Source organism: Neltuma alba, unplaced genomic scaffold, assembly GCF_004799145.2.
Source record: "Neltuma alba isolate B1F8T4 unplaced genomic scaffold, ASM479914v2 tig00010377_pilon, whole genome shotgun sequence".
Taxonomy (NCBI): domain Eukaryota; kingdom Viridiplantae; phylum Streptophyta; class Magnoliopsida; order Fabales; family Fabaceae; genus Neltuma; species Neltuma alba.
In genome coordinates, this window is record NW_021635281.1 from 471,885 (window position 1) to 486,394 (window position 14,510).

Here is a 14,510-nt window from a genome sequence, read left to right on the forward strand (position 1 = left end):
TTATTGTGTTTTGCCGTTGAGTAAAATGAAATTAGGCCTATTGAATTTCAAAATAATAAATAAGTGATTTTGACAGATTTTAACTTGTCAAAATCATTACAAAAACAATCAACATAATTTATTTATCTTTTTGAAATTCAAAAATATTTTTTTGTCATTTTTTAAAAAAATTTGACTTTATTTTCATTCAACCATTATATTATTAAGCCCCTATAGAATTCTTTTTCCCTCGTGACGTACTCTTCCATGGGTTCTGCGGAAATATTCAAATGGGCTTCCAATAATGTCCAGCTCAAATGGAAATAATTTAATATGAAACTCAATCCTTAATCTTTCTGCATTTAATTAATAACTTAATTTTAAATATATAATTTTTTTTTGAGTTATCAATCAATCATCTTCCATGGTAAAAAAATTTGACCTCCAATTCAACTCACTGTTTGATTTTTAAAAAAATTGGGGGTTAGAAAAGAAAAGCATATGGTTCTCCTCCCCTTGCCACCTACTTTGTCACCCTCATCAATTAATCCATGTCTATTCTCTTTTTTGTTTTAAGCACATTAATACATATCTGGAACCACATATAAATCTTTTAGGTTTACTACTTGATATTGGTTCTTCTTCCTGTTTATATATGGCTATCACCTTTTATTTTGGACATTTGCATACTTCACTATATCCTTTTCTGTTGGATGATCATGATGCTTGAAATCTTCAACTTGAGGATTAACAATATAGGGACTGATTTTATATTCTTCAGAAGATCTCACTGTGATTTCATGAAGGCTCTGTGAAGGAACAAGTTGATTCATCTTCTTCATCTCTTTGTCTTTTCCCCAAAACCAAATACAACCCACACACTATCAACACCCCTCCTATTATACTGCAAACTCAAAAAAAAAAAAAAAAAACAGAGTCAGTCAAATATATAACTCAGTTATAGAGTTCTCCCTCCCTCCCGTTCTTGTTATAAGCACATTTCCAATGAGTCTATCAATATGACGCAATAACTTTTTTTTCATGTAGTATTCCTAACAAACTATAAAATTTTCTAACTAACTAAACAAATTTTTCTAATTAACTATTTTTATTGAGGATAATTTTAATGCTCCCTCCATCCTTTTTTCATAAGATCCAAATTTTTGAATCCCTCTATTTCCTTTTTATAAGATTCACTTCGTAGTTTTCTATGCATAATTAGGAATTTTACTCCTAATTAATTTTTTACATATGTGCTCTTTCATTATTTTTCTCATTACTACTCTCTCTCTCTTCTCATTTACCAGCTTCTAAATAAAGGCATATTTTTTTTAAAAAAATATTTCTTATATATTTATTACTTTTAACTAATTTTAACAGTTTTTTTAAACTACACAATTGATTATTTGGATTTTATAATAAGAGACAGGAGAACTATATTTTACAATAAATAACTAATTTTATGCACATCATGAGCAAATTACACAAACATACAAACACAGGGTTTTAAAATGAAAAATAAATTAAACACACATGCATATACTTGCCTTCCAAGGTGTAACTTCTCGTTTAACACGAAAGAGCCAGCAAAAGCCACAAACACAAGCAAGAGGGGGTTGAAAGCAGAGACATAAAGGGGGCCTCTCATATGCACACACCAAGCCGTCACCACAACCATTGCTCCAGAAATCACTATTCCCTACAATTAATTTAGTCAATGAAAATTAGATTACCAAACAATATAATTCTCATTATGTTAATATGAAATGTGTTGGCAAAAATATCATTATGAACTATATATTCAATAGAAAACCACATTTTGCACTAGTTACATACACAATGTGTTTCATTCATCAAACTTCACATGATACACCACGAATCTCACAATTGAAATAATCAATACTCTCTCTTGTTCTAAATATAGGAGCTCATTAAAGAGTTGTTTTGCTCATAGATATATAAGATATCAATCTATTTTGTCTTTCAAATTTACAATTTCCTCCAAAATTATTCTATCGACTAATGAGTAATTCTCAATAAAAATGATTAAACAGGTATTTTATGAAAGCCAAAATACATCTTTTTACAAACAACTAATTTAATTAATCTTCATAAATTAGTTATTGAATTTGTACATTCAGGGTATGAAGAAATAACTTACTGAATAAGCCGCTGTGAGAAGCCTAACATTCCAACCTAACTGCCATTGAGTCCAATCCCTCTCAAGACAAATAGCAAAAGCAGTGGAAAGGAGTGATCCCATCAAACTCATGAGAGCTGTGCTTGAGTAATGACATGGGTAACTTTTACTTATCATAGTCTGTAGGTGTCATGATAATCAAATTAACGTTAAATTTGTAATAAACAAAAATAAATTGGTAATAACTTATTAATATAATACCACTTTTATTCTTAGTATAATTCACCAGTAGGAGAACTTTTTTGTTCTAAATATAAATTACTTGTAGTGTATATAATAATCTTTATATAATTTTATCCTTATTTAATTCTCATAAGAAAAAGAGAAAGATGAGGCAAATGTAAGAATGATTCGTAGACGGAGAGGAAAGAAAAAACTTTAATGGGTAGATTTGAAAAATACTATCAAATTAATATTATCAATGAAAGACCTGAACGATGAGCCAGAAGGCATTTGCAAGGCAGCTTCCCAAAGCACAGAGAGAACCCAAGAGGGTGTTACCACCAGAGGAAGAGTAATGGGGTGATGCCACGTGTCCACTATGGTGATGCAAGAGAGTTATGTGAAAGGAGCCTGTGTCTATTTCTGAGCCTTTGAAGATTGTCATTATCATAGCTCCACTTATTCCTATTATTGTTCCAATGATCTTGGCTTTTCCTGCTGTGGTTCTTAAATTTAGCTTTTCCAAACTGTGCACAAATTTTAAACACATCAATTAAAAAGGGACGATTTGCTTCATAAACTGTCCACTTTTTTTTTTCATATTTAATTCTGATTTAGATGTCTTTTTTTTTTTAATATTTCAGTATTTTATACGTTAACTGAGGTGAGATAGAAAATAAAATAATTTTAAATTTCAAAATTTATTTTAAAATAGAAATAAAAACAAATACATAAAAATAGAATTTTTTTTTGTTAGGCACATGTGTAATTTTACCTAAAATTTCTGAATTTTTTTTAGAGATTTCAATATTTTTGTCTTAGTTAGTGGAATAGAAAGTACAGATAATATACATTAACAAAAAACAAAGTTTGTACAGAAAATTGAAAAAATATACGCTAACAAAATACAAAAATGTTAAAAATAACTATAAAAATAAATAGAAACTACACATTTAAACTATACAATTCAAATATATAAAATCACATCAATTAAAAATATTAAAGTATATTAAAATACATTCATTTTTTTTAATAAACTACTAAGCTATTTTCAAATCATTTTTATTCGTGTATAAGATTGCTTCTAGAAGGAAAAAGGGTGTTGAATAAAGGGCCCATAAAACTAAAAGGAATTTTTGTGGAGGCGAAATTAGAAATGTGTTCCAAGTTACAAGATAAACCGTCATTGAAGAACCTTAGCACAATAAATTTGTGAGTGGAAAAAGACCAAAAAAAAAAAGAAGAAATAACTATAAGAAACAAGAGAAGGAAAAAAACGACAGTAAAAGTAGAAACAAAATTATTATAATTGCAAAGAAACTTACCGGAAGCAGACGGCCAAGAGAAAGGTGACGGCCGGACTCAGATTGGCCATCGCAGAAACAAATGTTGTAGAAGTTAAAGCCAATGCTTCCAAGTATAAGTTCTGTGACATTAATCCTCTACATAATAATTAACATAATATCAGTAATTTATATGCCATTTATTTCTCATAAATAGTAATATCTAGTCGATCATAATTATATATTATTATATATAATTACAATATTTTTAATTAAAATATTTCTCAACTTATTATTTAAAGAGAAATCGTTAATTATAAAAAGCATTTAATTTTGGTGACGATATATAGTTCCTCCTAATTTGATACATACCCAAATAACCCGCTTAGAAATGCCTGAAAGAGTATAGTCCAAGTCATCTTTGGTCTTTTGTTCCTGCAAATAATTAACAATTTACCATTAATTAGTCATTTAATTAAAACAAAAAAGCTTCCTAATTAATTTCTTATTTTCATATGCATCTTAGATCAGAACGTACGAGGACATTTTCTTTTCTCTCTTTTAAATTTTTTCTTCCTGAAAGAGTGTGGTCCAAGTCCTTTTATTATTATTGTTGTTGTTGCAGCAGCAGCAAGGCTCAAGCACAGAATATAATATACTCTCTCTGGTTTTATGTATAAACTTCAAATAACTGAATTACGTTTAACAAACTAACAGTTAAAATTAGTTAAAAAAATAAATAGGTCAGAAATGAATTTTTTCTCCAAATTTGCCCTTATTTATTAAGAGAGTAAATGAGAGGCAATAAATAAAAAAATGATGAAAGAGAATATATGGGGATAATATTAATGTGTGAGAGAGTACTAAATACAATCAACTAAAAGTAAAATAGAAAATAATAATAATAAATGCTCAAACCAGCTCAAAAATGAAGCTTATATATAGGACCAGAGGAAGTACAACATATAGCAGCATGTCTACAGGAAGAAAGAAGATTGTTTATTACTCCCTCTGTGCCCTTATTATAAGAAATATTTAATCAAATTATATAGATTAAAAAATCATTTAAAATTTGTTCAAGAAAATAAATATGTAAAAGTTTATTTTTTTTCCTTAAAATACCTTTGGGGGAGACTAAAAGGGGGAGGATAAAGAAATTAATAAATATATTAAGTATATTAAAATAAGTAACACTACAAAAAACAGGAATTTAGCGATGGAATTTTATTCTGTCACTAATCCATTGCTAATCCTCACAAATTCCGTCACTAAAATTAGTGATAGAATTTAGTGACAGAAAATTTCTATCAATAAATTAGTGAAGGATTAGTGACAGAATAAAATTCCATTACTAACTTAGAGACGGATTAGTGATGGAATCTTATTCTGTCACTAAATTCTGTCACAAGTCCGTCGCTAATTTTGTTTTAAATGATTAGTAATGGAAATTAGTGATGGAAAAATTCCGTCACTAAACTAGTGAAGGATTAGTGACGGAATTTTATTCCGTCACTAACTTAGAGACGGATTAGTGACAGAATCTTATTTTGTCACTAAATTCTGTCACAAGTCCGTCGCTAATTTTGTTTTAAATTATTAGTAACGGAAATTAGTGACGGAAAAATTCTGTCATTGTTTTCGTCACAATTCTATCACTAATCCGTCACAAAAAATATATAAATATTAATAATTATTTCTTAAACTTATTATTAAAATAAAATATAATATATCATAATTTTTAAATATATATTATCTAAAAAATAAAAAATACAAATATTATAAAAGAATAAATAAAAATATATAATATATTTATTATTTTGTTTAATATTTGAACAAAATATAAATTATTAGAAATTTTATAATAAAATACAAAAATTAAATTCAAATAAATAATAATCTATTAAATTATATAATATATATTAAATTGTGTAGATAATATTTATTATATATATTTGTATTTGTTATTAGAAATATTATATATTTTATTTTTGTAAAAGACTTTCGCAGGTGCTTCTCAGCTCAACTGGCAAAGGCTTCAGCATGCGCGCAGGAGGTCACAAGTTCGAACCAACACTTCACAAATTGGCTCATTTTGTGACGTGGCGATGCCATGGATAAGGCGATGACGTGGTAGCTCATAACGATGGACATATGGCGATGATGTGGACAAGGTGATGATGTGGCTGCATAGGAGAGAGGAGGAGTTGAGGTGGCATCCAGTGATAGACACGTGGCGATGACGTGGATGAAGAGATGACGTGGCAACATGGGAGAGAGAGGAGTTGGTGAGGTGGCAACCATTGATGACGTGGAGGCTCAGAGTGATGGACATGTGGCAATGATGTGGTATTTTAAATTTACAAAATAAAAAAAATTTAGCGATAGATTAGTGACGGAAATTTCTGTCACCATTCCATCACAAATCCTCATTATTTTGTGACAGAATTTTTGTGGGATATCTGTTACTAATTAGCGAGGGATTAGTGATGAAAAATTTCCATCACTAATTTCCGTCACTAATCTATTAGTAATCCGTTGCTAATTAGTGACGGAATTTTGAATTCCATCACTAATTATTTAGTAACGGTGGAATTAGTGATGGAAAAAATTCCGTCGCTAATTTCCATCACTAATTCCATTGCTAACTAAATTTCATCACTAATCTGTCGCTAATCCGTCGCTAATTTTGATTAGTGATGGAAATTCCGTCGCTAAATTCCGTCGCTAATTTGATGTTTTTTTGTAGTGTAATTTAAGTAACATTGGACTTGGTAAAATAAAAGGGTTCAATAACTAAAAAAATAAGATTATTAAAAACTATCCTTTGAATTCTAAAATTATGTGGTGAAATTTGATTAGCGGATTAAAAAAAAGTGTTTGTGATTATTAAAAAAAAAAACACAACGATTGTTTTACCAACATAAAATTTAGAACCAACGACCAAACTCTAATGTATTATTACTGACAAATCAACATATAAATCCGACATAAATTTAGAACAAATAACTAACATTCTAATATGGGAAAATGATCTAAAATATCTATTGAAATTTAAAAAGACAAATAAGTCATGCAAATAAGTAAAAAGACCAAATAGGCATGAGGTATGAATTTGGGATTTGCAAAGTTTAGTGGAAAGACTAAAATGCCACCAAGAGACGAAAAGCATAAAAAGTTTTGCTTTTAGGTATTATTATAATCAAGCAAGCCTTTGATGATATTTGTAAAGTGATTAACAACTTTCAAATTGAATTTGAGCATTTTCATAATACATTTTGTAACCTATTATTAGCCATTAACAAACTTAGTAAAACTTAGGGTAATTTAGTTGAACAAAGTTACTAAATATATAACGTAACTGACAACTTACGAAATGAAATAAGACCATTTCCATAACATATTTTATAACAAGTTATTAGCTATTCCAAACAATTTTACTAAACATAACACGTTTTTGCAACATATTATTAGCCATTTCGAATCAACTTTACTAAATAGGCAACGTGATTAACAACTTGATAAATGAATTCAACTATTTCTTTAACATGTTTTGCAACATATTATTAGTCATTTCCATACCTTGTGCAATTTGGGGGGATTTAGTTAAATAAATTGACTAGACATATAATGTAATTGACAACCTGAAAAATGCATTTGACCATTTTCATATTATTGACTTTGTCAATTTTCACTAACTATAACCTCTTGGAGGAATTAAACAATAGGGTAAATGTTTTGAGAAATTAGTAGATAATAGACCAGTACACCTGAAGTATGTTATAATAAACATGCTAACAATAACTTTCATGATTTATTACATTCGTAATAGATTTGACCAATAAAGTGATAGTATTTACCAAAAATTAGCAACCTTGTGATAGCAACTATGTTACATATATTCAAATGAGGAATAAGGAAGCCCAAGGTACAGACACATGTTCTTCGAGTAGCATGAAGAAGCTAGAAGAATAGAGAAATAGCCCGTTGTATAATTGAGGAATGGTAACATAAGGAACATGGAGGTAATCAAAATAGGAAGTGCAAACAATGGTGAACCAGGGTTGGACGTTCGGAGAGGAACGATTTGGAAGTAAGGAGAGGGTGTGTAATTATTTTTGAAGAGAAGGACACTGGGAACAACATGAGGGAGAGAGAAGAGGACCTAAAGAGAGAGAGAGAAACTGTCTCTAATTTTGACAAAAATGGCATGTAGGTAAATTGCCAAATTTTGCAAATTCCAAATTAGTACATGTAGACTTATTTGTCCTTTCTGAAATTAAAATGACTAATTTGAAATTTTAGAATTCAAATAATATTTATATGGGATTTTTCCTTCTAATATACTAGTACACTTTATCCTAAATATAAAATATAATTTGTAGTATGAATACCACTACAAATTAGATATTATATTTAGGACCAGAGGTAGTTTTAATCACAAATCAATATACTAGATTTAGTCTTTCATATAAGAACTAGCCAGGAATTAAATTTAATTTTAAATATAAAACCTCAATCTATTATTTTGTTTCTCATCTTTCCTAAAAGATCCCTATTGATTATAAGGAGTTTCCACTAAGAGATAATTTTATTCCTCCAATGCGCATGATTGAAGAGATTGGTTTACGTAGACCAAACTATATTTGTGACAAATAACTAATTTTTTTAATATTTTTAAATTAGTTATCTAGCTTTTATACTAAGTAACTGAATAATGTAAGTTTTACTATGCTATTATTCACCAATCAACGTAGAAAGTCCGACATAAATTTTTTTTTGGTCAAAAGAAAGTCCGACATAAATTTAGAAACAAACAACTACACATGTTCACAACCCAACGTGATAACTGATAATTCCTCTAATCAACATAAAAAGTCCTTCTGCACTAGTGGTTGTATACATCTTTCACATAAGGAAAAGATAATTAAGCAGCACAAGAAATTCAAGAGGGATTAAACTCTAGCATAAACACATTTGGAAAATATATAACATAAAATACACAGTTAAAAAGGATTATCTGATAATAATATAAGAAATAATTAACCTCTCCGCAATGAGGGCAACGGGAGCAATGAAAATACTGCCAAAGATATAACGGTAGGCAACAACCACTCTCAAGTTCATGCCGTCATCCGCGACGAGCTTGTACAGCACATTGAGGCCGGTACCTGCTATCTGCGCCACTGCCATTAACATCGCCGGCTTCAACCCGTCCACCACATTCCATACATCTGTCATCATCAAGACCACCGCCACCTGCGGTGGCGCCACCGGCTGCTGGAGGAATCAGTATAGGGTTTAGAATAAGATAGTGAGAGAGAAGGAATTGGAATATATGAGAGTATGTAAGTGTTTTAGATGAGCTTGGGAGAAAGATGTGATGAAGAGGGTATTTATGGAGGAAATGAGCAAGATCTCACTGTTTGTTAAAGGGTGTTGTTTCCCAACAGCCTGCTTTTGCATTACACGTTCTCTTTGTGTATTTATTAATGTAACGCACACACCTTTTCATCTTCTCCTAATTTTCTTAATTATTACTTCTTTTTATTGTATAATAATGGGATTTTGAAGCCCGTTTATCCGTCAATAAAGAAATTGAGCTAATCTCAAAATAATTTTTTGAGTATTACATTACATCCTAATGAAGTTAATGTATTTAGACGTCCGTTAATGAGGTCTCAAAAGATTAATTTAATACTCCATTTGGTCCTATATAGAAGTTAGTTGAAATTAGTTGAAAGATTTATTCTTTTCGGTATATAGACTAATTGAAGGATTTACTTTAATCCTAAATGTAATATCTTAATTAATTATACCTTATAAATTTTTATTTTGTTAAAAAAATTATTTCTATTGATTGATTATATTGCACATAGCCACATATTAAAGAACAATTTCTATGGGGTAATTTTCAATACAAATAATTGATCGCAGTAGTTTAGGAAAACCGATCAACACACTTTCTTTAACAATAACTTTTTAAAAATTGTTACAAATTAATTATATAGGATTTACATTTAGAACCAGATAGGGAGTGATAGCTTGGTCTGAACAAATTTGGCAGCTGGAAAATGTGTAGCAATTGCAGATAGCTACAAATATAGGCATGTCATTTGTAAATCAATCACTTCCTGTGCTTCATAACTAAGATCTAGCTATCGTAAAATTAATCTTTTGAATCAAGTATTCTCCCTAATTTTACTCATATCTTAGAAATTAACTCTTGAAAATCTTTATTAATGGGATTCAGTTTAACAAAAAGAGGTAGTCACTCACAACATGATAAATCAAAATTCGAATTTTTACTGAGAAAGATGTTCACATTTAATACTTGACAATCTCTCAAACAGAATTGCCTCAAATAGGAAAATATCTGTGCCTAACGAGGGAAGGGGGGGGGAAAAAAACTCTTGAAATTCTCTTGCTGTTGAACCGGTTGGCCCCCTCCACCTTTGCTTGTGGGCACAAGTTAAGGGTTCGCCAAAAACATGCATACATAGCAACTTAAATTCCTTAAAAGGTGGGTTTTTTCCTTGCAAGTATATGCAAATCTTCATGATGACCATTTTTCAGGTGCGTTTGTACGCGAATTCTGTTGGAAGTATGTGCTTTTGAAAGAAATTTGTTTTAAGGTCATCAATCCTCGTGAGCATGCATGAGAATCCAACATGTATACATAAAACTAAAATATTTCTCCAATTTTTTAAAATTAAACCCATCAAAATTGTTTTTGTACTTAATCATCTTCCTTAGCCACAAAATTTAATCAAAATCAATTAATTAGCATATCAATATAAGAAGTTGTATTAATTGTATGTTCCAAATGTCGTATGCAAAAAAAAAAAAAAAACCGACTCAATCTCAATCTTCCATGCAGCTCAATGACAAGTTTTTGATATATTTGTGGCGAAATCGGCAACGAAAGAAAAATTAATCTTATATCACCAATTTTTGTTTGGACTGAATCTTATGTCACCAATTTGAATGTATGACTTCCATTTGAGAGAAAAAGATTGTCAAAATATATAAGCATTTTTAGTATTTATGAATGATTTGTCAATATTTAAAATTTTAATATTGACATTTTTTGTCAATAAAATTAAAGGTATTAATGTTAAAGTTACATTTTTTGCCTTTTTTTTTTCACTTCCAGAGATTAAGGGCGTGTTTGGATACCGCTATTGGTACCCCAAAAGTCTTTTTGGCAAATTAACATTCACTAAATTGATGTTTGGATAGAAAAACTTATTTTCTGGGAACTCATTCATATAAAAACAAATTTACGGAAGTGTATATACTTTCTCCAGTTCTTAATATAATGGTTAGTTTGACATTTAATTTGATTTTAAATATAAGACCCCAATATATTTTGTTTCTTATATATATCTATTTTTTTAAAGTAATCCTTAGTAGTTGTACATGTTAAAGATTCTATCAAATGATAGTTATAGCTAATACATAAGATTAGTACCAGTATTTTAGGGAAGACAATATCTATTTATTAAAAATAACTAACTTAACTAATTTCTTTAATCTACTTAAATTAATCAATTAGCTCTTATATTTATAATGACGTGAGGCAATATAATAAAGAAGAATGCACAGGAGTTAATTAGGCTAATTAATTTTCTCCACAATAGGCATAATGCTCACAACATTTCTTCATTTGGCAAGCTCGGGGTCGGTTTGATAGCAAATTAATTAGTGTTAGATGGAAATCATATTAGCAAGGCTGCGGAAAATAGGGTCCATTTATGTTCATGTAATGATACTTTTTTTTGGTAATTGAAGAATGCAGACGCTTAGAGCCCAAAAAGAAATTATAAAGGAATCAAAGAAATCAATAAAGCCTATTATTGGGCACGCTGGACCGTATCCCACACATACAAGGAAAAGTTACACTATATTAAGGTTTGGCATTTATAACTAAGATATTGAAAACCAAACCGGTAATTGAATCGGTCAAGACAATGGGTTAAAAGTCAATAGGTCAAATCAGAGTCAAACATGTGAGAAATAAAAAAGTAAAAAATAATTTAAATTTTCACTAAGAACTAGATATCAATTTAATATTTTGAATCACTAGTAAAATAATCACATCTTTACAATTTCTGATAATATCATGCTATTAAAATCACTAAATATTCATCCCCACAAAATATCAAAATAGATATATGATAACAAAGTATTTCTTCCTATAATTATTCAATCACTAAGTCCTAGTTATCAATAATTTTAAAAAAAAAATCATTAAAATATATTTTTTAAAAAAAGGGGATTGGGCTAACTCACCAAACTGGGCGGGTTACTCGGGTCATTATTGGGTCACACCAGGTCAAAGTGACCCCGGTTTATAGGCTCAACTAGATCGGTTTCCTGGCTGGTTTGTTGGTTTCCGATCCGGTCCAGTTTTTAATACCATGTTTATGACAAAGAAAAATTCTCAACAGCTCTTTGATCAACTCCTACATTTAGTTTAGAATTCAAAGAACAGTACTAAACAAATTTAAAGTTGTTTCAAAAATCTATGATAAGATTTTTATCAATAATAAAAAATTATTTAAAGTCACTTCATAATTTCAATTTTTCAAAATAATACTTTATAAAATATTATTTCTAATGTCATAAATAAAATTTAAAAATATATTACTTAAAACTTCAGGGTTAATACAATTTTCAGTTTTTTAAGTCTGCCTTTATTTTAATTTTGATCCTTTAAGTTTTAAATCATGTGTTTTGATTTCTCAAATTTTTTTTTTAATTTAAAACATTGGTTCCTATCCTAACCGGAGCTTATATCAAGTTCTTGGCCTACAGCTTTTGTACGATCCAACTGAGGGTTTATAGATGTTTCTGTATAAAGACGTAATAGGCTTTGAATGCTTGAGTCAGTTGACATAAATAATAGTTGAGTTTGGGCATTTTGTCCTATTTTTCACCCAAAAAAATTATTAATTTCTATAATTTAATAAAAATTTAGATTATTGAAATTTGAGTTTTTAAAATAAAAATAAATCCAAACTTAACCATTAAAATTATATTAACCCTAAAAATTTTGTCCGGTTCGATTTTTTTCCATTTTCAAGGCCCGAAACCCGTCTGCCGGGCTGCGTTCTACTGAGGGGAGTGGGGAGGCCAGAGTCTCGCCCGTTGCCACCACTGTTGTCGCCGTTGCTATCCCCCTGCGATCACATCTAATCGTGCAAGGCCACCACTGGCGCCGCCGCTCTCGCCTTATTTCTCTGGGTAGTCAGTAACTCCGTCGTCCATCGATCCCATTGTCGTGGGAGCAGCGAAAGAGAGACGGGGCCGCAAGTGGTGAGAGCATTTCCATTTTTTTCTTGGGGGTAACTTACATATTTATTCTATTATTTACTGAGGTGCAGGGGCTGCTTTTCTCAGCAGCTGGGCAGAGGTGAGAGCTCAGAAAGTTACAGAGAGAAATGGAAACTGCCGATCACTACAAGTTTCTTTCCATACAAGATGCCATGAAGTGTATCAATCAAAAAGTGAACATAACGGGCATTATAGTTGAGTTTGGCTTGCCAAAGCAAAGTAGGGGCACGGGTAAATTTTCTGTTCGATGGATCTTGCTGCTTAAACTTTGCATTTGATGTTACGATTTTGAATCCCCAATGGTGTGAGGAGTATTCAAATTTCACATTTTTCAAAATTCTTCTTGTAATTTACGGTGTATTTTGAGAATGGAGGTTGGTTGAATAGATTTTGACTGGCAATGATGAATTAAAGGCTGGACCAGTGGCTGCCATTTAGTTAACTAGTAGTAGATTGATGATTTGTTACCCGGGGGGTTTAAGGTGTATGTTCTAAGCCAGTTTCATGATTATGTTCTAGGCTGATGCCAATATGTAATTAAAGTCTTCTACTTTAGTGGGGTTAAAGCTCAACATGGCTAAGTTGTCATTAGACTTTGTTCTTTAAGGTTTCCAGGGAGACTCATTAAGCTGCACTGTATTCCTTTTCGTACTGTTTACATATTAGTGCTTCTGTGCACTGTTTTGGTGTTATGATTTTGGATTCGTAAGGAAGCAAGGATTATTTAAATATCACATTTTTAAAAATTCATGTGGTTGAAATTTACAAAGTATTTGGAGAGTGAAGTTTGTTTGGTTTTCATTTGGACTGGCAATGATGAATCAAAGGCCGGACTTACGGCTGCCATTTTAGTTTATTGGTAGTAGATTGATGATTTCTTTTTGTTAAGGTGTAATGCCTGAGCCAGTTTCATGATTATGTCCTGCCAATACGTGCTAAAAGTATTCTGCTTTGGCGGGGTAAAGTTCAGTTTTATTGAACTGTTGTTAAACTTGGTTGTTTTAGGTTTGTAGGAAGCTCATCATGCTGCACTGTGTTCCTTTTCATACTGTTTATGCTTATCTGAGCTTGCGTTGTTATGGTCATCACCTTGAAAAGGCTCAATTTTTGTTCATGCTTTTATTACCTAATTTCATGATTTTGGATTCCTAATGGATCAAGAATTATTCAAATTTCACCTTTTCTTCAAGAAAACTCATGTTGGACTTCACAAAGTAGTGGGAGAGTGGAGTTTGGTTGGTTTGAACTTTGACTGGCAATGAAGAATCAAGGCCGGACTTACAGCTGCCATTTAGTTTACTGGTAGTAGGTTGACGAATATTTTTGTTAAGGTATATGTTCTGAGCCAGTTTCATGATTACATTTGGGTTGATGCATTTGTGTGCTAAAAGGGCTTCTATTTTAGTAGGGTAAATTCAACATGGCTGTACTTGCTAAACTTAGTTGTTTCAAGTTTCTATGAGACTCATTGTGTTGAACTTTTTTTCTTTACATTCTGCTTACATATTTGTGCTTTTCTGAGCTTGTGTCTCTATGGCCGTCTTTCTTTT

At 30.7% G+C, this 14,510-nt stretch overlaps 3 non-coding genes and 1 pseudogene across 3 annotated transcripts; 3 read left to right on the top strand and 1 right to left on the bottom strand.

Annotated features, from left to right (window-relative positions):
• Window positions 1-641: 641 nt before the first annotated feature.
• Window positions 642-8,865, bottom strand: LOC114756233 (WAT1-related protein At1g25270-like; annotated as a pseudogene).
• Window positions 8,866-13,355: 4,490 nt separating this feature from the next.
• LOC114756244 (small nucleolar RNA snoR113) lies at window positions 13,356-13,460 on the top strand. The gene has a single exon (XR_003741429.1). It is a non-coding gene; the product is annotated as a small nucleolar RNA snoR113 (small nucleolar RNA).
• A 308-nt stretch (window positions 13,461-13,768) lies between these two features.
• LOC114756242 (small nucleolar RNA snoR113) lies at window positions 13,769-13,867 on the top strand. The gene has a single exon (XR_003741427.1). It is a non-coding gene; the product is annotated as a small nucleolar RNA snoR113 (small nucleolar RNA).
• Window positions 13,868-14,213: 346 nt separating this feature from the next.
• LOC114756243 (small nucleolar RNA snoR113) lies at window positions 14,214-14,309 on the top strand. The gene has a single exon (XR_003741428.1). It is a non-coding gene; the product is annotated as a small nucleolar RNA snoR113 (small nucleolar RNA).
• Window positions 14,310-14,510: the final 201 nt, after the last annotated feature.